The following is a 24,238-nucleotide window of genomic DNA, read 5'->3' on the forward strand; positions in this document are numbered from 1 at the left end:
AAATGACTGGGCTGTAGATGGCCTAGATGAGGATGAGGATGTCAACTATGTTAATCTAACCCTAATGGCCAAGTCTGATGAAACAGAGACAAGTTCTTCAAGTAATCAGGTAATCACCATTAACCTTGCACATTTATCTAAAGCTGAGTGTAATGATTATATAAATGGCATGTCTACAGAATTATATCATTTGCATGTTACACTTAAGTCTCTTACTAAAGAAAATGCTAAAATCAAAGAAAACAATTTGTTTTTAAGTGAGAGGAATAATGTGCTAGAGTCTCAGTTCATTGAATTTGAAAAATTAAGAATTGAGTGCAAAATTGCTAAGGATGAATTAACTGAGTCCTTGAAGAAAGAAGAGATCTTGAAGAAGCAGCTTGAACGTGAACAGGAGGTGATTAAGGCATGGAAAACATCTAGAGATGTTCATGCTCAAATCACTAAAGTTCAAGGGAATGAGTCCTTTTGTGATGCATCCTGGAAGAAGAACAAGGAGAAGATGGAATCCATTTGGTGGAAGGATTGCTAACTGATGTAGACTCGACGGATGATGAGGTTCATCCATCGGATAGCAAAAAGGGTTATCCGTCGAGTGACATAAATCATCATCTGTCGACTATGAGCAAGCCTGTGAGTAAAGCCAAGCTTGTCAAGTTAAATGAGAGATATGGATCAGTTTTCAAGAATTTTATTCCAGAAGAATCTAGTCAAGTGAAGAAGGAGAAGAAGGCTAATGTTGGTCATATGACTATCAAACAATTGAGTGACAGACTTGAAAAGATTGAGGTTATAACAGATGCTAAAAGGAAAAATAATGGAAATGGTAAAGTGGGGATTAACAAACACAATAACTACACACCTGATAAATATGCTCCAAGAAAAATATGTGTCAAGTGTGGTAGTGTAAATTATTTGTCTGTTAATTACAAATCTGCCATGCCTACTTCCATATTTGTGCCACCTCACTTTCCCAACATGAATGACATGCCTCCTATGCCTATGAATGTTATGTCTACACAGATTATGAATGCACAGTTTCCTAATATGCCATTTGCACCTAATCCTTATTATGATGCATTTAGTATGCCACAAATGCCATTTAGCATGCCTTACTGGAATAACATGTTCACTAATAGCATGCCATTCCCTGTTAATCATAATATGCATGATAATTCTGCTGTAATGAATGGTTTCAAAGGTTCAACTCAAATGACTAAGGATGAATTTGATATCCCCAAGTCAAATGAGATCAAACCTAAGAAACAGAAAAAGAAAGCTAACAAGGCAGGACCCAAGGAAACTTGGGTACCAAAATCAACTTGATTTGATTTTGATGTGTGCAAGGAAACAGAAAGAATCTATGGTACTTGGATAGTGGTTGTTGAAGACACATGACTGGTGATTGTACCCTGCTCACAGAGTTCAAGGAGAGATCTGGCCCTAGTATTACTTTTGGAGATGACAGCAAGGATTATACTGTGGGATATGGCTTGATTTCAAAAGACAATGTCATCATTGAGGAAGTTGCCTTAGTGGATGGTCTCAAGCATAATTTGCTGAGTATCAGCCAGCTTTGTGATAAAGGCAATTCAGTAACCTTCAACTCAGAAGCATGTGTTGTGACTAATAGGAGGAGCAACAAAGTGGTTCTCACTGGTGTGAGAAAAGGAAATGTGTACCTAGCTGACTTCAACTCATCACATGCAGAATCTGTTACTTGCCTTCTCAGCAAAACAAATCAGGATAAAAGTTGGTTATGGCACAAGAAGCTATCCCATTTAAACTTCAAGACCATGAATGAACTAGTAAAGAAAGAACTGGTTAGAGGCATTCCTCAAGTGGAGTTTTCTAGGGATGGATTGTGTGAAGCCTGTCAAAAAGGAAAGCAGATCAAAGCATCATTCGGAAAGAAGCTTGATTTAACAATTGAGGAACTTTTGCAATTGCTACACATGGATTTGTTTGGACCAGTCAATGTGTTGTCTATTTCAAGGAAAAGATTTTGCCTAGTAATTGTAGGTGATTTCTCAAAGTTCTCTTGGACATATTTCCTAAATTCTAAAGATGAGGCTAGTGAAATCATCATCAATCACATAAGGCAAGTCAATAATCATCCTGATTTCAAAGTGAGAAGAATCAGGAGTGACAATGGAATTGAGTTCAAGAATTCTATCATGAGAGCATTTTGTGAAGAAAATGGAATCTTGCATGAGTTTTCAGCAGCAAGAACTCCACAACAGAATAGAGTAGTGGAAAGGAAGAACAGATCACTTATTGAAGCTTCCATGACAATGCTTGAAGAATCTAAACTACCAACATATTTCTGGGCTGAAGCTGTAAATACTGCATGCTACACTCAGAATATTTCTCTGATTAATCAAGAAAAATGCATGACTCCCTATGAATTGTTCAAGAACAAGAAGCAAACTCTAACTTTTCTTCATGTCTTTGGTTGCAAATGTTATATCTTGAGAAATCAAACTGATCAGAATGGGAAGTTTGATGCTAAAGCCGATGAAGGAATTTTTGTTGGATAAGCTATTGGTAAAGCATTTAGAGTCTACAATCTAAGAACCAACATTGTTGTGGAATCAATACATGTTGTGTTTGATGATAAAAAGATTGAAGGACTGCAAGATGGAGACTAATATGAGAGCCTCAAATTTGACAATGTGGAGATGGTTAGTGATGACAGTGATGATGAAAGTGATCAAGAAACAGTATCAAAGGATAATGCAGAAAAATCTACTACCAATGAAGCACAAAATTCAACATCTGTCGAGTTGCATAATGCTTCATTCGTCGGGAGACAATCTGCCTTATCTGTCGGAAGACAACTTGCTTCATCCGTCGGTACTCAAAATTCACCATCTGTTGGGTTATCAAAAGTAGCTGGGAGTCAGGATAGATCACTTGCAGAAAGCTCTCATTTCTCAAATCAAAGATCCATTAACTCAGGGGGGGTTTCAAATAATAAATACTCAATCACACATCAAGACAATAATGAGGCCTCTTCATCTAGAGCTAATCTACCTCAATAAAGAAAATTGACAAAAGATCACCCCTTTGAGCTCATAATTAGTGATGTATCTTCTAGAGTTCAAACAAGGAGAGCAACTCAAGAAGAATGTCTGTACAACAGCTTTCTTTCTAAGGAAGAACCAAAGAAGGTTGAAGAAGCTTTGTTGGATCCTGATTGGATTTTAGCTATGCAGGAGGAGCTAAATCAATTTGAGAGGAATAAGGTATGGAAGCTGGTGCCCAAGCCTAGAGGAAAAAATCCAATTGACACCAAATGGGTATTCAGAAACAAGATGGATGAAAATGGCATTGTAGTCAGGAACAAAGCTAGATTGTTTGCTAAGGGCTATTGTCAATAAGAAGGAAATGATTTTGATGAAACATTTGCTCCTGTTGCAAGAATTGAAGCCATCAGAATCTTCTTAGCCTATGCAGCCCTTGCCAATTTCAAGGTCTATCAAATGGATGTCAAAAGTGCCTTTCTGAATGGAGACTTGGAGGAGGAAGTCTATGTTAGTCAGCCTCCTGTTTTGAAGATCCAAGTTTTCCAGATTATGTCTACTATCTTTTAAAAGCACTTTATGGATTGAAGCAAGCACCTAGAGCCTGGTATGACACTTTATCAAAGTTTTTTGTGGAAAATCACTTCACAAGAGGTACTGTAGACAAAACTTTATTCTTTAGAAATGTTAATGGTTCTAGTATACTTGTTCAAATTTATGTAGATGATATTATTTTTGGCTCTACAGATGAAAAACTTTGCAAAAAGTTTGCCAAATTGATGCAGAGTAAGTATGAAATGAGTATGATGGGAGAACTAACTTACTTTCTTGGTTTGCAAGTTATGCAAGTTAGTGATGGAATATTCATTATTCAAACTAAATACATTTATGATCTTTTAAAGAAGTTTGATCTAATGGATTGCACATCTTCAAAAACTCCCATGGACACTGCAACTAAGCTTGAATTAAACACTACTAAAAATCTGTGGATATTTCAAGTTATAGGGGCATGGTTGGCTCACTTCTGTACTTAACAGCTAGTAGGCCAGATATAATGTTTGCTACATATTTGTGTGCTAGATTTCAGGCTGATCCTAGAGAATCTCACTTAGTAGCTATTAAGAGAATCTTCAGATATCTCAAGGGAACACCAAAACTTGGAATTTGGTATCCTAGAGATTCTGGTTTTGATCTAACTGGTTATTCAGATGCAGATTATGCAGGTTGTAGAATTGATAGAAAAAGTACAACATGAATCTGTCAATTTCTAGGAAATAAGCTTGTGTCCTGGTTCAGTAAAAAGCAAAATTCAGTTTCTACCTCTACAGCTAAAGCTGAATATATTGCTGCTGGCAGTTGCTGTGCACAGATTTTGTGGATGAAAAATCAATTGCTAGACTATGGTCTGCAAGTTGAGAGGATTCCTATTTTATGTGATAACACAAGTGCAATTGCCATCATTGAAAATCCAGTACAACATTCAAGGACAAAGCACATAGACATCAAGTACCACTTCATAAGGGAACATGTAATGAATGGTACTGTTGAATTACATTTTGTTCCAAGTGAAAAGCAGCTTGCAGATATTTTTACCAAGCCACTGGATGAATCCACCTTCTCAAGGTTGGTAAGTGAGTTAGGTATGCTTAATTATTCTTAAATCTTTTCAGATAATTTGCAGGTTGTGATGCAGCCATAAATTTAATTGATTTTTCAGTCTAAGATGGAATTTTGGCTAAGTCAAAATTTACATCTCGACGGATGATCTTTATCCATCGAGTTTGATCATCTGTCAGAATATTGCTTGTAAATAAAAATCAATTATTTTTCTGGAATATTTTATAACTCGACGGATAACAGTTTATCCTCATCCGTCGAATTGTCTTAATCTTAGCCGTTAATTTCCTGAACATTATCCATCGAGTATACTTACAGTTTGTAAGCGTAACACGACAGATAATTGATGGAATTTTTACAGTTTATTTTTAAACGGCTATTTTAGGCAATTTTCATTGGTTACTTTATTTTACTTTATTATTTTTGACAGTTATTTTTGAGATAGTATAAAAGCTTATTTCATTTCCATTTCTTTTCTTTTATCATTCTCAAATTATCTGCTCTAAATTCTCTCTTTCTCAAAAATAATTAGCATCTCTATCTCTGCAATTTCCACTCTCTAACAATGGCACCAGTAGTCAAGATCATGTCACAAACTGGATACATCTATGAGAAGAACAACTTCACGGCTCTAGTGAACAAGGGGATTCAGCATTCAAATGACTACTACAAAATGATGGATTTTATGAAGAACTGCAAACTCAGTTATGCAATGCTAGAATCACCCACCATCTTCTGTGAGGTTGTTGAAGAGATGTGGACTACTGCTTCATACAACTCGACAGATAAGACCATCACACTCACCATTAAAGGTAAGGAATTCTGTATTAATAGTGATGTTATCAAAGCATGTTTCAAGATTCCTGATAATACTGTGACCTCACCACACACAGACACTGATATAGTTAATATGCTTAATTTCATGAACTATGCTCTTTCTACTTCTAAGTTAAGTGACATTAGGAGATTGGGTCTTAGGAAGAAATGGAGTTTCATGTGTGATGTAGTGACCAAGGTCTTTTTTGGTAAAATCAGTAATTTTGATTCTGTCAATATTTACATGCTTAACATGCTTTACATGCTAGTTACAGATAAGTTCTTTAATTTCAGTGATCTTGTTTTGTTTGAGTTGGGATTTAAATTAGGAAAGTTAAATAAGAGGGGCAAAAATGTTTATTATGCTAGATTTTCATGATGTTAGCTAACCACCTCTCTGAGGAAATTGTACTTGAGAACCCAAACAACAAATTAGATTGTTGGGTTCAAGAGAGAAGAATTACTGTAGATTTGAACAGGGCAAATCATCATGGATAAGTGCCACTCTTCTATTTCCCTGTAATGGAAGCACCTCAGGTAAGTGAGGTAAGTTCATATGTCCCTACTATTCCAACCTCACAAATTTTTTTGAATTCTAGTGTAGCAATGGTAACTATGTCAATGACCCAACAGTTGCCTACCCAAACTACCAAATCATCAAAAATTTCAAAATCCAAATCAAAGAAAGCCCCCTTTGGTATCTCTCAAAAGATGCCAGTTACAAAATCTACCAAAACCAAATAGGGGAGTGTGAAGGTGGGTAAGGTATGTGAGGGACAGGGTGAACATAAAAGAAACCCTAAGAATAAGGATGGAGAGTTGAGTGGTTCCCAGCCTAGCCATACTGCAGTTTCCCAACAAACTGCAGTGATTAATTAGGATAAAAGCTCATTTCTAGTTGCATCTTCCCAAAAGGATGTGGCTATTGAACAAAGCTCTCAGCCAAGAGCACATGCCAAGAGGGTAAGGGATACTTGCTCACCCCAAACTTATGCCAGAAAGAATAAATCTAAAACCTTTGGGGATGCACAGGGTTCACACACTGTGCAAACTGGTGCTAAAGACACCGTCACTGCACCTTCATAAATTCAGCTTGATGTGGCTCCAATAAATGTGGAGTTATAGCCAAAATCATTAGTTATAGAAGCACATCAAACACCAAATTATTCCATAAACTCTCTGGATGTGGACATGATCAACACATCAATTCCTGATTCCCCTTCTTTAACTTTGTTGGGGAAGCCAAAATCTATTGCAAGTGAGCATCATCTTTTGGATGATTTGTTGGCTCACTTGCCAATTCTTTCAGGGACTGTTGAAACATCTGTGCCAAAAATCTCATCAATCAGCACAGAGTCCACAATAGTTTCAATTCCAAGTTCATTTATTTCTACTCTCTCGATGGATATTGTTCATCCGTCGAGTAGTGATTGTATCCCGATGGATAAGTTTGACAGTATTTATCCGTCGGATGGTCAAACTGCTAACCCGATGGATATTCCTCATCCATCGGGTGTCTCTGCACAACTTCAAATTTCATCTATTATCTCTAGTGCAGAAGACTTAGTGGTTGTACAGTCACTCTTAGGATTGAGGGAAAAGAGTGTTATGAGTGATAGTCTGGGTTGCTCCTAGGAAAAAGGAGAGCAAAAGATTGAAAATATGCGATCCATTTCTTCAGGATTGTCAAAAGAGAGTGAGAGGAGTCCCACCTTAGATTGTGAAGGTGAGGGTGTGAGGGTGGGAATCCAGGGTGAGACCCTGATGCAACAAAAGAGAGAACAAGAGAGAAATGCAGGTACAGGAGCTATAAGGATGAATGTCATTGCTAGTGAGTTAATGAATGTTCAGGATACAGACAGGGAGGGACAATCTCAGCAATCTCAAGTTGTTATAGATTCCACCTCCCTTGATGTTGAGGCATTTACTCACCCTGTTCCAGCTTATCAACTTCTAGCTGAATAGGGCACTGACAATGCTGAAAGGATGCTCAATTTGGTGCATACCACTCAGTCAATGCTAAGAGCTAAGGATGCCATCACAGCTGTGCCCTCTACAGCTGGTGATGTTGATTATGAGACTGGTGGTTCAGCAGATTTCTTTGGGGATGAAGGTGGAGATAGTGAAGAAGAGTCATTGGACATGGGGGAGAAGTAGGTTCCAGTTCAAGATCAGGCATGCCATCATGGGCATTTTCAAAATATTATGATGAACACTACTTCAAGACAACCCTAATCCAACTCATAAATCAGACAAATTCTGCTCTTCAAACCACTACAAATGCCAACACCAAGAAGCACCTTCAAGCACATCTTGCTTCTCTGCAACTACAACAGATTCAAGGCTTCCAACATGCTAGAGATGTCAACACCATCAAGGGTGATATTGATGAGATGAAAAAGGCTATTTCTGACAAGATGGACTCTAAGCTTCCAGAAGCTACAATGCTTGACATCAAGAGATAACTCAGGAAAAATTCTGATCTTTCCACAAAGATAGATGTTTAGATACAAGAATGTCAGCTATGGAAGCATCTCTAACAGCCATTCATCTTCATCAAGCTCAACAACACAGACTTGCTTCAGAAACTGGTGGCTGCACAAACCTCCTCCTCTACTCAACTTGATGATAACAAAAAGGGGGAGAAAGGACCAAGTGAGGGGGAGAAGCTTCAAATTCAAATCGGTAAAGTAATTGTGCCTACAATTACTTTCACCAAGCCACCAGTAACAGACAGTATTGATCTGATCAATGCAGCAGCAGCCAATTTAAGAGAAGCTGAAAAGGAGTAGTTGAAGCCAATCAACTAGGAGAAAATTGATGAGGACATTCAAAAGAAGTTTGGGCTAGTAAAGGGGCCATTAAAGTCAGCCATTCATCACTCTCAAGTCAAGCAGATCTCTGTGAATGAAATGAGCATGAACTATCTGGAAAGAGGACAGCCATCCTGCATCAAATCTCCAAAGGCTGAAATTATTCTGAAGCCAAGGGTTAACTATCCAAAATCATCATTGAAGAACCCTTTGGATATAGTATATGAGACATCTATGCCTGATGAGAAGAAGCTTATATCAAGATCAATTGCCTTCTACAAAGATCCAGCTGATTCAGCCTTAAAAAGGAGAATTGCTAAAGTTTTCAGGAATGGGAAAGAAATTTGTGTGGTGGCTGGACATCCTCAATTTGCTCAAGCAAAGAGAGAAGAAAAGGCAATATTGAAGCAGGAAAAGAAGCAAGTTATTCTAAATGCCAAAAAGGCTAAGCAAAAGAAAGAGCAAGTTGATATCTTGGCCAAGCTACAAGCTGTGAAACCAACACAACAGATTCCTGCTCAGCCATCTGAAATCACTGAATCTCAAGATCCAAATAAGCAAGTTGAATCACAACAGAAGAAATCTCAGAGATACAAGGAATTGGCCAAAAGAACCAAAAGGAAATTGAACTTTGTTGGTAAGGAATTGGAGGATCAGTTTCCCAAGGAATCCACTCCAACTACAACTCAAGCATCAAAACCCTCTGTGGTATTTGAAGACATCAAAGTGGTGGATCCTTACAGGAACATTCATGGTGAACCTATTATGCCTAAGGATGAAACAATAGACTGGGAAAGCCTACCAATTCCTGACTTCAATCTACCAAGCCTTAATAAGCCAAAGAGAACAAAGTCAAGAGCAGTCAAGAAAGTGAAGTTATCACCTCTCAAATCCAAATCTCTAGTCAAAGCTCAATCTAAAGTCAACAAGGGAGATTACATGTACTTGTGTGACATCAAGGAATTCTCTGATCTAAATCTATATCTAGATGAACTAGAAGAAGTGAGAGGGATTGATGCATACAGAAATCTACCTGAAAGGTTAGTTTTCAAGTACAAGGGAGGAAAGGAGATTTAATGGCCACTTCACAGGATCCTGCAAGAAAGCCAAGCTGTACTGATAAAGGTTTATTCATCTTTCAAGAAGAACTTTGGGTTCAATGTAACTGCAAGAAGACTAGTTCTAAAGAAGATTGAAGAACTGAGAAGTATTAGAGCTAAAGATGCACTCCCGAAGACTCTAATTATTCATTGCATAGGGAGAAGAGTGCATCTAAGGCCCTACTGGCTGATGGAGTTCATGGATGACAAAGGAGTTAGAAGATTTTTCAGATTAGAAGACCAATTGAGCATCTCTAGCAATGAAACTCTCTTGGAGATGCAAGAAAAGCAAAACCTCTCAGAATCTGATGAACTGGAATTCTACAGACAGCTCTAAAATCAGATAAAAGAAAACAACAGAAAGCTTTGAAAGAGATCCAGACCTTCAAGGAACTAGATAAATCTGCTCAGGCTAGAGGAGCACCTTGAAAATGACTGTGAGCTAAACTTTGTACATTTTGTTAAATGAAGCACTTTACAGTTTTATCTACTTACTTTCAAAGTTGTATTTTTAGGGTGTTTTGTTATCATCAAGTTTCTCTTAATTTATGGCTACAATTCCAGTAGACATAAATTGGGGGAGATTTTTGTGTATATGTTGGGTACTTGATGATTTCATTAATAAAACACCTTGGTAGATTTTACTTAGTGAAAAACGTAGCACTCGATGGATAAGGATTATAGTCCCGACGGATAACTCAATATAGTCCCGATGGATGATGATTTATTATCCATCGAGTGAGTAGCTTATATAACAATAAGTCTGTAGCACATTTCTGCATACACATTGTTTAGATTCTGTAGTAGTACTCAAGTCATGTTGACTTTAACTAGATATGCAGAATAGGTTGATTAATTGTACATAGATGATATCTTGTAATTCTGCATAAATGAAATGAAGTCAAGTGCCAGATTACTACCCGACGGATAAACAACAATGTCATTCAACGGATGATCAGCAAGACAACCCGACGGATGATCATGAACCCGACGGATAAAGAATTCAAACATCTGTTGACAGTGACAACATAGTCACATGCGTCGAGTATATACAAATAGAATGTGGAAGCCTATTGAACTGGGTTTTAGAGAACAAAGCAGCATTGCCATTTCCATGCTATTATGAAGATATTCAAAGATGCTGGAATAGAGTAATGAAGTAGCATAGTATTAGACTTGATAGTTTTGTTTTATTATCTTGTCTTATTGCTTTGTAATCTTGGTAATATATAAACCAAGAAGTAGAAAATAGAACAACTAACTAAGCAACCAAGAGAGAAACATTTGTAAGCTGTATTCTTAGCATTTCTCTATAATCTTAGTTGTTGACAATTTGTAAGCAGCTGTGAGCTAATTGCTACACAGAGTTCTCTTGATATATTATATATCTCTGGTGGATACATTCAAATACACCATAAAGTTTTTAAAGACTTGTGTTTTTAATTACTTGTATTTTAATTCATTTCAAGTTATTATTTCGCACTCTGCAAATCAATTCACATTGATATATATATATATATATTTGAGTTAAAACAATTATATTTGTGAAAAAGTTTTAAGAATTTCATTCAACCCCCCTTCTGTAATTCTTGTTGCATTGTTAAGGGACTAACAATCTCTTTAATTCCCGGATAAATGTAGCATTGGTACAAACCACTGTGTGATTGTATAATCTGGAATTATTAGAGTTTTCTTAAAATCTTCGAGAAAAACTGTACACGTAGAAACTTCATTCATTTCCTGCATCTGAAAATCCAGTATTATCCTATGGAGTAAGCCTTTGTGAAATTTCTATAATTTTCTTCCGTAGGTCTTGAAATTAGCTTCATTGGAATAAGAGAACCATTATCTTCAATTTCCGTATTCGGGAATTTTCTGTCTGATTAGCACATGGTCTTCATTTTCTTCAAAAGATTAAAATCATCTTTAACTCTCGGAGGAATCTTGATTCTACCAATCCTTTAAGAATCTTTGGCTTGGATAAGTTCAAATTATTTAAAATTCAAAAATCTCAAGAGTTGATAATTTTTGAAAATTAAAAAATCTAAAAATATGAGAACTTGACTGTTTGGGCTGACACATCGGATCTGATCTGTATATCGTTTAACAAGCTCTAATACCAATTAATAGGTCCTGAAGTATCGTAGAGGGGGGGGGGTTGAATACGATACTCACTAAACTAAAAAAATTCGAATCTTTTGCGGATATATAATTTAGTGTTCGGTTAGTGGCTCCGTGTTCTTGAGGTGAATAGTGTTTAGGACATTAAAATGAGGAATATAGGATATTCGGGGAAATATATATTCATATATAAATCCTTGGGGGTGTTGCTACACTCTGGTAAATAAATTAACCAGTTAGAATCCAAGAACAACAATGTTCTTGCTTCTACAAAGATATGCAAATTAAATCATATACAGTGATCTAGCTTTGTGTTTGTTTAAGGATCTAATTACCGTATAATGATTATAATAACCCTATGAATATACAAGATTTAAATCGGGCATTATAACGTTTCTCCGGTGAGAAGTTTAACGAATATACAATATGCTTGAGCTTCTCAGTATCTCTTTGTTTCTTGTTTTTATCAGATCTCATTTTTGGAGAAGTAGATAAACAGAACAATCCTGACTTTTATTCTTCTGCTTTTTTTGTGTAGTCTTTTACATTAATTAGAATTACATGGCCAATTATTTACCACATAAATCAATTGATGGAATCAATAAAGTTGTTGAGAGTTAATTGCGTCCACGGATGATTTTTACTTAGAATATTCAAGCATTCCATGTGAGTTGCGACCACAGGGAGAAAGGATCCATGTGAGTTGTGACCACAGGGAGAAAGGAGCTCTTATTTGCACATACATGAAGTCTATGACAAGTTTGCCTTAGAATTTCTCTAAGTGGCAACTTGGGAGCCCCTTGGAACCTGACTTGCAACTAGTAGCATCAAGGAGAGTAAATTTCCTTGGAAAATATCATTAATTGCGACCCACACCTCCTTGTAAGGGTAAGTTGCGACCCCTGTAGCTAGAGAAAAGGATTTGCCTTAGTTTCTGAGCTAAGTTATGACCTCTACCCACTTGTGTAGGCTAAGTGGCGACCCTAGATCCCCTTGTAAGCTTTAGTTGTGACCCTATTCACTCTAGGAAGCTTTAATTGCGACCACATGGCACTTTTGCCTTAAAAAATACTGAGTTGCGACCACAAGGAACAACATGCATTTATGAGATAGTTTCTTTTCCCATTTCTTCTCTGTTGCTCCTACTAGCTCAAACCCTACTCTGTTACTTATATTTTGAGCTCTACTTCAAGTTTATCACTCCTTCTAAGCAATAGAGTGGCTATGGTGACTCCTACTACAAGGTAGTGGTCACTTTCACTTAGTTTTTGTAGAACGATTTAACCCTTAAAATGTTCCGTCTTCAAGTCTTCTCTCTGAGTCTTCTTATAAACCATATAACCTTCATATCCAGATACGAATACTCACTTAATAATCTTCCTAATGATAGTACTTAGTTTTCTTTCACGAATCGCTGACACCTAGTGCAATGGTCTGGTTCATAGGTGACTAGTTCCGCTCTCAGGCCTTCATACTATAATCTTCTCAAATCATTGTTAAGCTTCTAATAACCTTATCGCTTCGAACACTGACTATCAATAAACAATTGTATTTTCACTGGAATCTTCTTTGGTACTTAGACAACGTCTTCATTGTTACTACAATCTTGAATACTTCATTCACTATTTTTCACTGTGGTAAGTAGATTTTATATCTACTTGGAACGCTTCATTATAAGCTTAAGTTGGTGTTTTGGACTCAAGTTGGTATTTTGGATATGATTTTGTGTTATTGCATTTCAGGCATCAGTTAAATGAAGAAAGGAGATTTTCAAGGAAATATGCTTAAAATATTTAATAATTGGAAGCCTAATCCATTCTCAATTTGTAGAGAATCTCGTTAGCTTCGCGTGGCCAGCTGAATCACCTAATTCTGACGAGCAGAACTCAAGGTACGGCCAAACGAATAATCAGCAGAAAAATCGAGAAGTCAGGCGCGGCCGCCCCCAAAACCAGCACGGCCGCCCCGCCTTTCTACCAAAAAAACAGCGCGCCCGCGCTAATTTGAGTGCGGCCGCCCCGCCCTTTTTTCCCCTGAATCCTAATTTTAGTAGAATTTGATAATTTTAAGGGTCTAGGTCCACTAGGGGCTTATATATAGTGATAAAAAGTCATTTTAACAACAAGGAGACCAGAGAGAGCAATACGAAGACCTAGAGAGCACAAGATTGCTAGGGAGAAGAAAAAATTCGTATTCTTTAATATAGTTTATACTTTGGATGCTTGTTTTTTATTTGTCTTTGAACCCTAGAACTCTAATATTATTTATTATCATATTTTCATTGGAACCCATGGTGACGATGAGTTCGGTTATGAACTAATCATTGTCATGGGGTTCTAACGGATTTACATATAGATTTCTATATTTAATTTGTTTCAATATCTTAGTGTGTGGTGATTGATTGATATCCTAGTATTGGTTGTACTTATTCATCTTATATGTGTAGCTAACATATAAGGTAGCGTGTTAATCTCTATTGAAGCGATAGTGAATCTAGAGATTTAGAACTTGCCATGCCAGCATAGGTTCATGTAGTTGTTATGCATGATTCATAGGTAATTTTAACCATCTTACTTTCCCTATGTAACCACGATAGATAACTTGCACATTAAACCTTTATGTTATCAAATTCTATAGACATATAGGGTCTCAACATAATTGGTGTCTATTCAGTAACTATCTCTTTTGTGGATGTCTGGTAGTAGGGTATTCGTGCAACGAAAGTTGGAGTTTACTAGTTTCATGTTATCTGATTAGTTGTCATCACCATTGCATGCTAAGGTTAAGAACAATGACTTTGAATGAAGTATTTAATCCCATGTTTATCTCATATAGTAATTCAATCACTTTTAATCTCTTAGTTAATTGCATATTAGTTTAATCTTAGTTATAAACAACCCAACTTGTTATTTTTCTTAGCATTGAGCGATAGCCATGCCATTGTTGGCATAGGTGCATAATCTTAAGTTAACTAAAAAGAGTCTCCGTGGGAACGAACTAGAAAGTATTCTATATTACTTGCGAACGCATATACTTGCGTGTAATTTTAGCGCGTGTTTTCTCCCTAATAAGTTGTTGGCGCCACTACCGGGGACTCGGTGTTAATTTTTAGTTTATGTGCTTGACATCAGTGGTCATTAAAGTTCACTGACTCGGATATTTTACTAACTAGTTACTTAGTCGTGTGTTTCAGGTACTCTAGTTTTTATTGCAGTGGGAGAACTAGCAACAAATACGAAAGCGTTGATGGATTTTTTCTCAACCCAAGATCAATGACATTCAATCTAGCATTGACAGGCCAGCGATCGCATCTAATACCTTTGAAATCAAGCCTGACATGATTCAGATGGTACAGAATTTAATCCAGTTTGGGGGTTCTCCAACGCAAGATCCCAATATGCACATCAGGTATTTCATAGAGATCTGCGACACCTTCAGGTTCAATAATGTTTCTGAAGATGCCGTGAAACTGAGACTTTTCCCATTCTCTCTGAGGGATAAAGCTAAGAGCTGGTTACACTCTCTACTAGCTGGTTCTATCACTATTTGGGAGGATCTTGCTCAGAAGTTTCTTACTAAATTCTTCCATATGGAGGAGACAGCTGCACTCAAGAATGCTCTTACTCAATTTGTGCAGCAATCGGGAGAAACTCTATGTGAAGCTTGGGAGCGCTACAAGGAGATGCTTAGGATGTGTCCTTATCATGGAATGCCTGATTGGATGATCATCAATTTCTTTTATAATGGTTTGGGAGCACAGTCTAGACCCATGCTCGATGCAACATCAGGTGGAGCATTATGGGCAAAGAGTTATGAGGAAGCTTATGGTCTAATTGAACTGATGGCTGCTAATGAATATCAGTATCCAACCCAAAGATTTCCACAGGGCAAGGTAGCAGGAGTTCTTGAAGTGGATACAGCTACAACTATAGCTGCTCGGCTAAAGGCGTTGTCTATGAAGATCGATTCTCTGGCTAACTATGGAGTTCATCAGCGGACAAGTGTTTGTGAGCTTTGTGCAGGTTCACATGCGACGGAGAAATGCGTTATATCTAGTGAATCAGCTCAGTTTTAAGCAACCTTCAAAGATCGCAGAAACCAATGTCAGGCATTTATCATCCTGACAACTGGAATCATCCTAACTTTTGCTGGAGCAATAATCAGAATGCGATACAACAGCCGTTCCAGCAGTTTGGAAACAAGCAATTCAATCCTCCTGGTTTTCAGCAACAATTTGCACCAAGTAACAATTTGCACCAAGACAACAACTCTAAATTCAACAAAAAACTCATAGAGGTGCAGGTCTATCTTCGAATGAAAAATCTGAATTGGAGGAGTTGTGGCTTATGTGCAAAAACCAGGCTCTTATATGCCAAAGCCAGGTTGTTTCTATCAAGACTCTGGAAAACCAAATAGGCTAAATTGCTAACGCCTTATTGAATCGACCATCAGGAATGCTTCCTAGTGATACAGAAGCCAATCTAGGCAAGAGGGAATTTCACAAACAGGTGAACGCCATCACTTTCTGATTCGGAAAGGTCGCGAGCCCCCAAATTCCGTAAGATGAAGAGTATAAAAACTATATCCAGAATGCAGGTGCATCTGCACCCTTGCCAATTCCAGAAAATGAGATTGTAGCTGAAAAAGTGGTGCAGAAGGATGCTGAGGTGGAATCAAGGAAGAAAGCTGTGGAACACTATCTTCCTAAGGGTAATACAGGGGAGAAACAGGTATATCCTCCACCTCTTTTTCCTAGAAGGCTGCAGAAGTTGGATAAGCAATTTGCTAAGTTTCTGGAGGTGTTCAAGAAACTTCACATCAACATACCTTTTGGTGAAGCTCTAGAACATATGCCGAGCTATGCTAAATTCATCAAGCGTATTCTATCTCGGAAGCTAAAACTTGAGGTGTTGGAAATCGTTACTCTAACGGAAGAGTGCAGTGTTGTGTTGCAATAGATGCTACCTCCTAAGCTTAAAGATCCAGGAAGCTTTACGATACCTTGCACCATTGGTAATCTGTCCTTCGACAAGTGTTTGTGTGACTTGGGAGCTAGCATCAATCTGATGCCATTATCTGTCTTCAAGAAACTTGGTTTACCTGATCCAAAACATGTGAACATGTCTTTGTAGTTGGCCGATCGGACCATCACTTATCCACGAGGTATAGTGGAGGTTGTCTTGGTCAAGGTGGAAAAACTCATCTTCCCTGCTGATTTTGCAATTCTTGATTTTGAGGAAGATAAGAAGATTCCCATTATCTTGGGAAGACCATTCTTGGCTATAGGCCGAACTATGATCGATGTGCAAAAAGGAGAGCTTACGATGAAGGTTCAAGATCAGAAGGTTACTTTTAACGTGTTCAAGGCAATAAAGTTACCCTCAGGTAAAGAGCAGTACTTTAAACTAGAGCAGGTAGACTCTGTTGTGGATTCGGAGCTTGAGCATTTGCCAAAGTCAGATACCTTAGAGAGATCCTTAATAGGGGAATCAGTTATTGAAGATGAAGAAGGAGCAGAGCAACTGCAGGTTTTGTATGCACCTCCATGGATGAGGAAGTTGTATATGCCATTCGATTCTCTGGGGTTAGCAAAGCTGAAAATTACTCAAGAGCGTCTCGAGATGTCTATTGAAGAAGCTCCCACATTTGAGCTCAACCCACTGCTAGATCACTTGAGTTATGCATTCTTAGATGCACCCCCTGACAAAGGGTTGGAATATATCAATGAAAATCTCAAGGGTGACCGGTCGGTTCCTCCCGTGCTTATAGATGCTCCCTCTCGTGCACCACAGATAGTTGATAGGTTTGGTTTTGGTGTTGCGCAGTATAGAAGATTGATTCGGTGTATTAAGGCCATGCATGACATCCACCAACGTTTTACTGAAGTTTTAACACACACTTGTAGTACTGTTTTTCGAGACACTGGTGTCGAGGTTAATTGGCCACCTGATCCTCCTTATTATTATCTTCAATGAGGACATTGAAAAATTTAAGTTTGGGGGTGATAATGTAAGGATTAGTTTGTGTGTGTCCATATAGATTAATATAGATTCATGTTGCATGTTTAGTTGTATTTCATTCATATTTTTACATGATTGTTTATTTAGGACATGTTTGTTTGTGTTTTATGTGAGTTCCTATAGTTGCATTTACATGCATATAACATGATCCCTTAGGTTGAGCTATTTCTGATTGATAAGTTGATGTTGATTTGAGTGTGGTGATGACGGATAAAGGGTTGTCTAAGTCTAATGAATTGATTTGCATGCCAGAAAAAAAATTCACAAGTCTTTTAGGTTTTTTTTGAGCTAGATCATGATTATACTTGTTTATTCGTTGAGATTTAATCACTTATTTATATTTAGAATTTTTGTTATTCTTGTAATGACGTAGGAGCATTGATTTTTAAATTGGAGAAAAACTTGGATTTCATTGCTAGTTGTGAATAAGGCTAGGCGTCAAATGACTAGTAGCTGGCTCATATTTTTATGAGTTGTCTAGGGTTGAATGAGATGGAGCGAAACACACTCATTCAGAAACTGGAAAAAGAGAAAAAAAAAGAAAAAAAAGTATGTGATTATGCAGAATTGATCACGAGTGGGCTCTTTAATACTCGAGTTATTAAGTTCTAGAGGACTTTGTGCCTAGTGACCTAAGGCTTTTATAGTCTGGGATCTGCTAATCTAACGCTCGCTACATGATAAATGTAATAACCCCAAAATTTTGGACTTTTTGTAACCCTTATGAATAGTGATTAGAAAAGATCATAAAAGATCGTTCTAGAAAACTTTTCATGCCACACTTTGTAGAGGTTCTTTTATTGTTATTCTGAGATCTTACTAGTACTCTATATTGTATGTAAGTGTATGTAAAGATCGTCAGAATCCAAATTCGAACACTTTGATTTTTCCCGAAAATCCACCAGATACCGAAAGAATTGAGTATAAGGTAACAGGATAAAAAGGATTTAAATTCAAGGATTATAAGAGAGGATCATAAAAGTAATATAATTTATTGAGAAAGGTTAAGGGAACCCAAGTAATAAGATCCCGGGTATGATCCCTCAAACGATAAATGAAAGTTAAGCGAACCGTATAACATATCAGCGATCATTAGCCAAGTAATTAGGAGTTAATCAAAGAAGTTAGTGATGATGATGTCATCACACCAACAAGAAGAAGACAAGTGTGGGAAGATGACATAGGAGGATGACATAAGCATGACCAAAAGGGAAGGAATTGTTGGTTGATTATAAGCCACACAAATTTTACCATGGTTAAAAGGTTAATTAAACAAAACAAAAATAAGGCAGCCAAGCCAAAACAAATCAAAAACACAAAACACAAAGTTGACTTTCATTTTCCAAGCCAAGAAGCTCTCGGCTTCATCTCTTTTTCAAAGAAGAAAAAATTCAAATTCAAGTTCCAAGCTTTGTTAATTAGTGAGGTAATTATCCAATGTTTCTTGTACATAGATATAGATATCCTATGAATCTAAGCTTCCAATTCCTTCACAATCTCTTCCAATAATTCATGGAAGAAGAGAGTGAATAGTGTTTTTCAAGAACTTGAAATTTTGATCTTGTGTTTTTGTTTAGATAAAGCTTTAGTAAGGATTTTCCAAGGTTGTTTCAAGCTCATTAGTTACTCCTACTCTTAAGGAAGGTATAATCTCTTAACCTAGCATTATTATTGAATGTTAAGAGCTTGTTATGAGTATTATAGTTCATGAGAGGCATGGTTATTGAATATTTAGAGATTGGTTGGTTTTGTAATGTTTTTGGAGTTGTAAATCTTGATTATTAGTTAATGAACTTAAGTATAAGCTTTTAGTTCATGATTTAGAGTAGTATAAATTGGAGAACTTGAGATGTTGGGTCTGTTGTAGTAGAGTATGGATGGATTTTGGTTGTAGTAATGATTGTGGGATTGATTGTGGATTGATTTGGAGTTGTACAAATTTGGTAATCGCGTAAACATAGCCGTCGTAATGCCCGATTTACTTTAGACTGCTTTTATTCTTAACATCAGGACCCGTGAACTCACTGTTAGGTTTTGACCATTGCCATGATTAGATAGTTCATGTTACGAGCTTCGTTTTGATATGTGGTTCACATAAATCCGATGTACGGTTTAGGAGAAACGACCGTTTTAAGTAACGGCATTTCGCGACGGAACCATTACCCCTCGCCTTACTTTGAAACCTTGGTTAAGGCCCTTAAATGACTAATTGGAATATGAAACAATTATGTAAAGTGGATTAGACAGTTGGTAGGGTACTCGCGAAAGAATCGTCTTAAAATTCCTAATGGTTAATTTATTAAAAATGGTGGAGCCGAGGGTACTCGAGCGACCTAAGTGAATCGTTAAGCGCAAAAGCGAACGTTAGGGTCTGATTGGTTACAGTATAGATTCATAAGCGGCTTTGGTTTAATTCCAACTTATATGTTGTTTATAGGTTACCAGACTCGTCCCAAGCCTTTTATCACCCCCAGTCGCTCAGGCAAGTTTTCTCCCCGTTATACTGTTGTTGTGATGTATATATGTATATACATTATCTTGTGATAGATGCATGATTGTTATTAGCAAAATCTTGCGATTTATTGGAGAATGCTGATATGGTTTATATGCATGCCTGTTTCATAATATTGATATCTAATTGTTGATTCATGCTTATAAGTTGCATAATACCTATGCTAGAGATAAGCAGTAGTTGCGTATACCCTTAGTATAGGGGACCCAAAGGTGAACATTTTCTAAACCGGGAGGCGATGTTCCCGAGTATATTATATATATATATATAGTTTTCAAAACTATTAATCGAATAAGGTTTATTCGATAACTTTATTTTATTAAATGAATATTATTTTGAATATTCATTCGAGGACTTATGACTCCGCTTATTGTATTAAATGAATATTATTTTAAATATTCATTCGAGTACTTATGACTCCGCTTCTTTTATTAAATAATATTCATTATTTTATTAAAGAATAATGTTTCGATAATCAAACTTCTTTTCGATTATTCAAATAAAGATCGTACTTTCGTATAAGTATATCTTTGGTTATTTAATATTCATTTCAAATATGAGCTTTAAAACTTCTACTTCAATTAATTTTATAAAGATTATTCTTTATGGGAATATTATTTAAATAATAATATTCAGATATTTTCTAATATATTGGGACTGATTTATTTTATTAAATCAGCATTACTCCAAACATTCTTAAAAATGTTTTCGAGTCTTCAAAATGATTTTTAAAAGTTAGGGCGGATCCCAAAACTCATTTTTATATTTAAGATCCTCCTCTCGAAGGGGATTTAAATACTCACTCAAAACCTGAGGGATCCGGCTCTATGGTGTATTTTATATTCGCAACAACGTTGCTGTTTTGATAAATGAATTGATTACTTACCCAATCTTCGGGAAGTGAGTCCATCTAATAGAGTCGGCATAAGCGACATGCCGGGGTACGGTCTATCAAAGTGTAAGTGGCTGGGTGGCAGCCCATCAATGCGTAAGAGGCCGGGTGGCGGTCCAGCACAAGGTCCTAATGAGGCCAGGGTGATGACCGGTGGGGGATTCATCCATCTACTAGTAGAAAATGTTACTTATTGGTATCTTTGCCTGATCAGCAAGATATGGGGGTTTATGCCAAAATTCTTTTCTTTCCAAAATTCATTGGATATTGCAAACTCTGTTTATACTTTACATAACAGAGGTTTCCAGGAAATGTATAAGAGATATATATGTGAATATATATATCGGAACTAAATAAAGTATCTCGTAACTTCATTTCAATCAATAATATTTCAAAGATTGAATCTATTCAAGTCTTAACTTGTGGTCTCATCTATGGGATGAACTTTTGAAACCTATTATACTTTGAACAGTGGTAGTTCAAGTAGTTTTCTAAAATGGTATAAGTATAGTGAAGTAATTGGTAACTTCATCTTCCATTAACACTATATCCAGTAAGTAATTACCTTACACTTGATAAAGGGTTCTAGTAAGTTATCCATTTAGATACTTGCATTATTGTTTACACTATATATTATCTTGCGAGCTGTAATGCTCACTCTTGCTTCATTTCTTCATCACACAACAACAGTTAGGAAAGATGGCCAGACTCAAGCAGACCCAGCGCAAGCGCGTGGGAAGTGTCCCGCGTCTTGTAGATCAGGCATTCTACTTTTGGGAATCAATTATGTATAATTATAACTTGTGACAGATAATGGAAATTAACTGTAAACTTATCAATTAATCATTTTGGGTTGTAATAACTTTTAAATTGTGGATTCAAGGACTTGTACTTATTTCAATTTCATCTCTGAGACTATAACGTGTTGTGGTGTGTGTTAGTGTGGGGTCACAGCATGAGATTATTTATTATTAATTAAGTTAAGTGATATTGTGGAAAGAAAGACCGTGACAACCCGGATCCCCGACCCCGGATTTGGGGGTGTTACAAAAATGGTATCAGAGCTAAGCGTTATAAACCTCGGAGATGATGTGACGTTAAAATAACAAGTTCACTAAGATAATAAGGACTCTTGCCAAGTTCATAGTCGGACTACCTAACGTAGTACTGACAGTTAAAACCCTTATGGGAACCCTTATAAATATCGTGATAGAAGTGTAGTTCTTTATCATATATGGTAGCAGGACTCCGAACCCTGAGGTTGAGGAGCAACAGCGCGATGATGTTTTATTACTTATTGAAGATCAGATTATGGATTTGATAGAGCGTTCAAACGCAGGACCGGATGATGTTCATATTGAGGATGTTATCCTAGAAGGGATTGTTGCTGAGGAGGATCCCGTGGAGGATCCTGACAAGAATGAATAAAGGACCACTGAGGAATTGATGACTATGGTTAGGGAAACTACCAGAGGTAGGATTGGCCGGTCACTACCGGAGGTGCGTTCAAGTTTGTAAAGATAGTAGCCCCTTTAACGCGGCTTACTCGTAAGACTGAGAAGTTTGAATGGATAGAGAAATACGAGAACAGCTTTCAAGAACTGAAGCAAAGATTGGTGACGGCCCCTATGTTGGCATTGCCAGATGGAAAAAGGAGATTTTGTGATTTGTATTGACGCTTCACATAAGGAATTAGGGTGCTCTTATACAGCACAACAAGGTACTCGCGTACGCGTCAAGACAATTAAGGGAATATAAAATTCGATATCCCCACCCATGAGCTTGGGCTCGTGGCAATAGTTTTGCCCTAAAGATTAGAGACACTACTTGTATGCAGAAAAGTGCTAGATTTACATAAAACCATAAGTTCTCTAGTACATTTTCACGCAGAAAGAGCTCAACATGCGCTAGAGGAGGTGGTTAGAGCTAATCAAGGATTACGATTATGAGATTCTTTATCACCCAGGGAAAGCCAAAATGGTGGCTAATGCCCTTAGTATAAAAGAGAGACTCAAGATGAAAATGTCTTTGGGAGAGTTGATAAGAGATTTTGAGAAAATGGAAATAGAAGTGAAGGTAACCGGAGCCGGTACCGAAAAGCTATTTGAGATTGCAATACAGCCCGAATTATTGGAGAAGATCATATTGTGCCAAGAAAAAGTGATGAATAGAGGCAGAGAACCAATGACCGGAGAAGAGATTAATACCTAGAAAGACAATGAGGGAATAATGAGGTATCCCTATAGAATTTGGGTTCCAAATGTTCAAGAGCTTAAGCACTGGATCTTAGATGAAAGTCATAGTTCGAGGAATAAGATTTAGGGCAACCCTGAATGTGATAGTCAGGGAGGACGCCATCAAGATAGAAGGAACCCATAACATAATGAAGTAGAAAATGAGGATTTAAAACATGAAGGATGACCCCGATTATGGGGAGGATGAGAAAATATTTCATACTGAGAAAACAGAAGTCGAGCAAGATAGGGAGAACCAGGACGGTACTCCTATGGGGCAATTCATGGACCTGCCTAAACAAAACTTATACTTTTATTCTCAACCACCACCTTGAGGAAACAATGCGGTAGGAAATTCTTTCATGACCTTTAAGTCGCTAAGCTCTCAGAGTTCCAAGGAACAGGTTGACCTAGTCGAGGCAAGAGCCTGGCTAAAGGAAATATAGGAATCATTTGAGATTCTAAATGATTGACGAATCACAAAAGACTGTTTTTGTCACTTACCCTCCTAAGAGAGAGGCCACCCGTTGGTGAAAGGCCAAGAAAGGCACGGAGCCAGAGGTTATAATAAATTGATTAAAGTTCAGAAAATTGTTTTCGGGAAAGTAATTCCCAAGGTTATGGAGGTAGTGTAAAAGCTTTAGAGCCAGAACAAAAGTGGACGAGTATGATGAATTATGAATCTAAGTTGTAAAAGTTGTCAAGATTCGTTCTGAGGACACGAATCCAGAATAACGGGATGTTTGAAATCAATGCTTATGTTGTGTTGGTTTATGTAATGGTTGTAATAGAAATGAAAATAAAAGACTAAAAAGGGAAGGAGTATAAAGGGATATAAAGGAAATAGAGTTGAGAAGTGATAATGGAGTTAGGTATGGGAAACCCTAAGAAACCCTTGCAATAAATATAGAGAAGTGTGTCATCATCAGCGCGATGGTGATTGATCATGAGATAAATTCAAGGTTTGAGGCGTAAGTGATACGTATAGTTAATTCCCTTGAAGTTGACAGTATTCGATGAAAATTTGAGATTGATCGATTGATTAGTAAGGAAACATGGATGGACTGAGGAGACAAGAAAGTAAGAA

General features: G+C 37.1%; 1 non-coding gene across 1 annotated transcript; it reads right to left on the reverse strand.

Annotated features, from left to right (window-relative positions):
• Positions 1-15,097: 15,097 nt before the first annotated feature.
• Positions 15,098-15,204, reverse strand: LOC141688439 (small nucleolar RNA R71). The gene has a single exon (XR_012561881.1). It is a non-coding gene; the product is annotated as a small nucleolar RNA R71 (small nucleolar RNA).
• Positions 15,205-24,238: the final 9,034 nt, after the last annotated feature.

This window comes from Apium graveolens, chromosome 9 (genome assembly GCF_009905375.1).
Source record: "Apium graveolens cultivar Ventura chromosome 9, ASM990537v1, whole genome shotgun sequence".
Lineage (NCBI taxonomy): Eukaryota > Viridiplantae > Streptophyta > Magnoliopsida > Apiales > Apiaceae > Apium > Apium graveolens.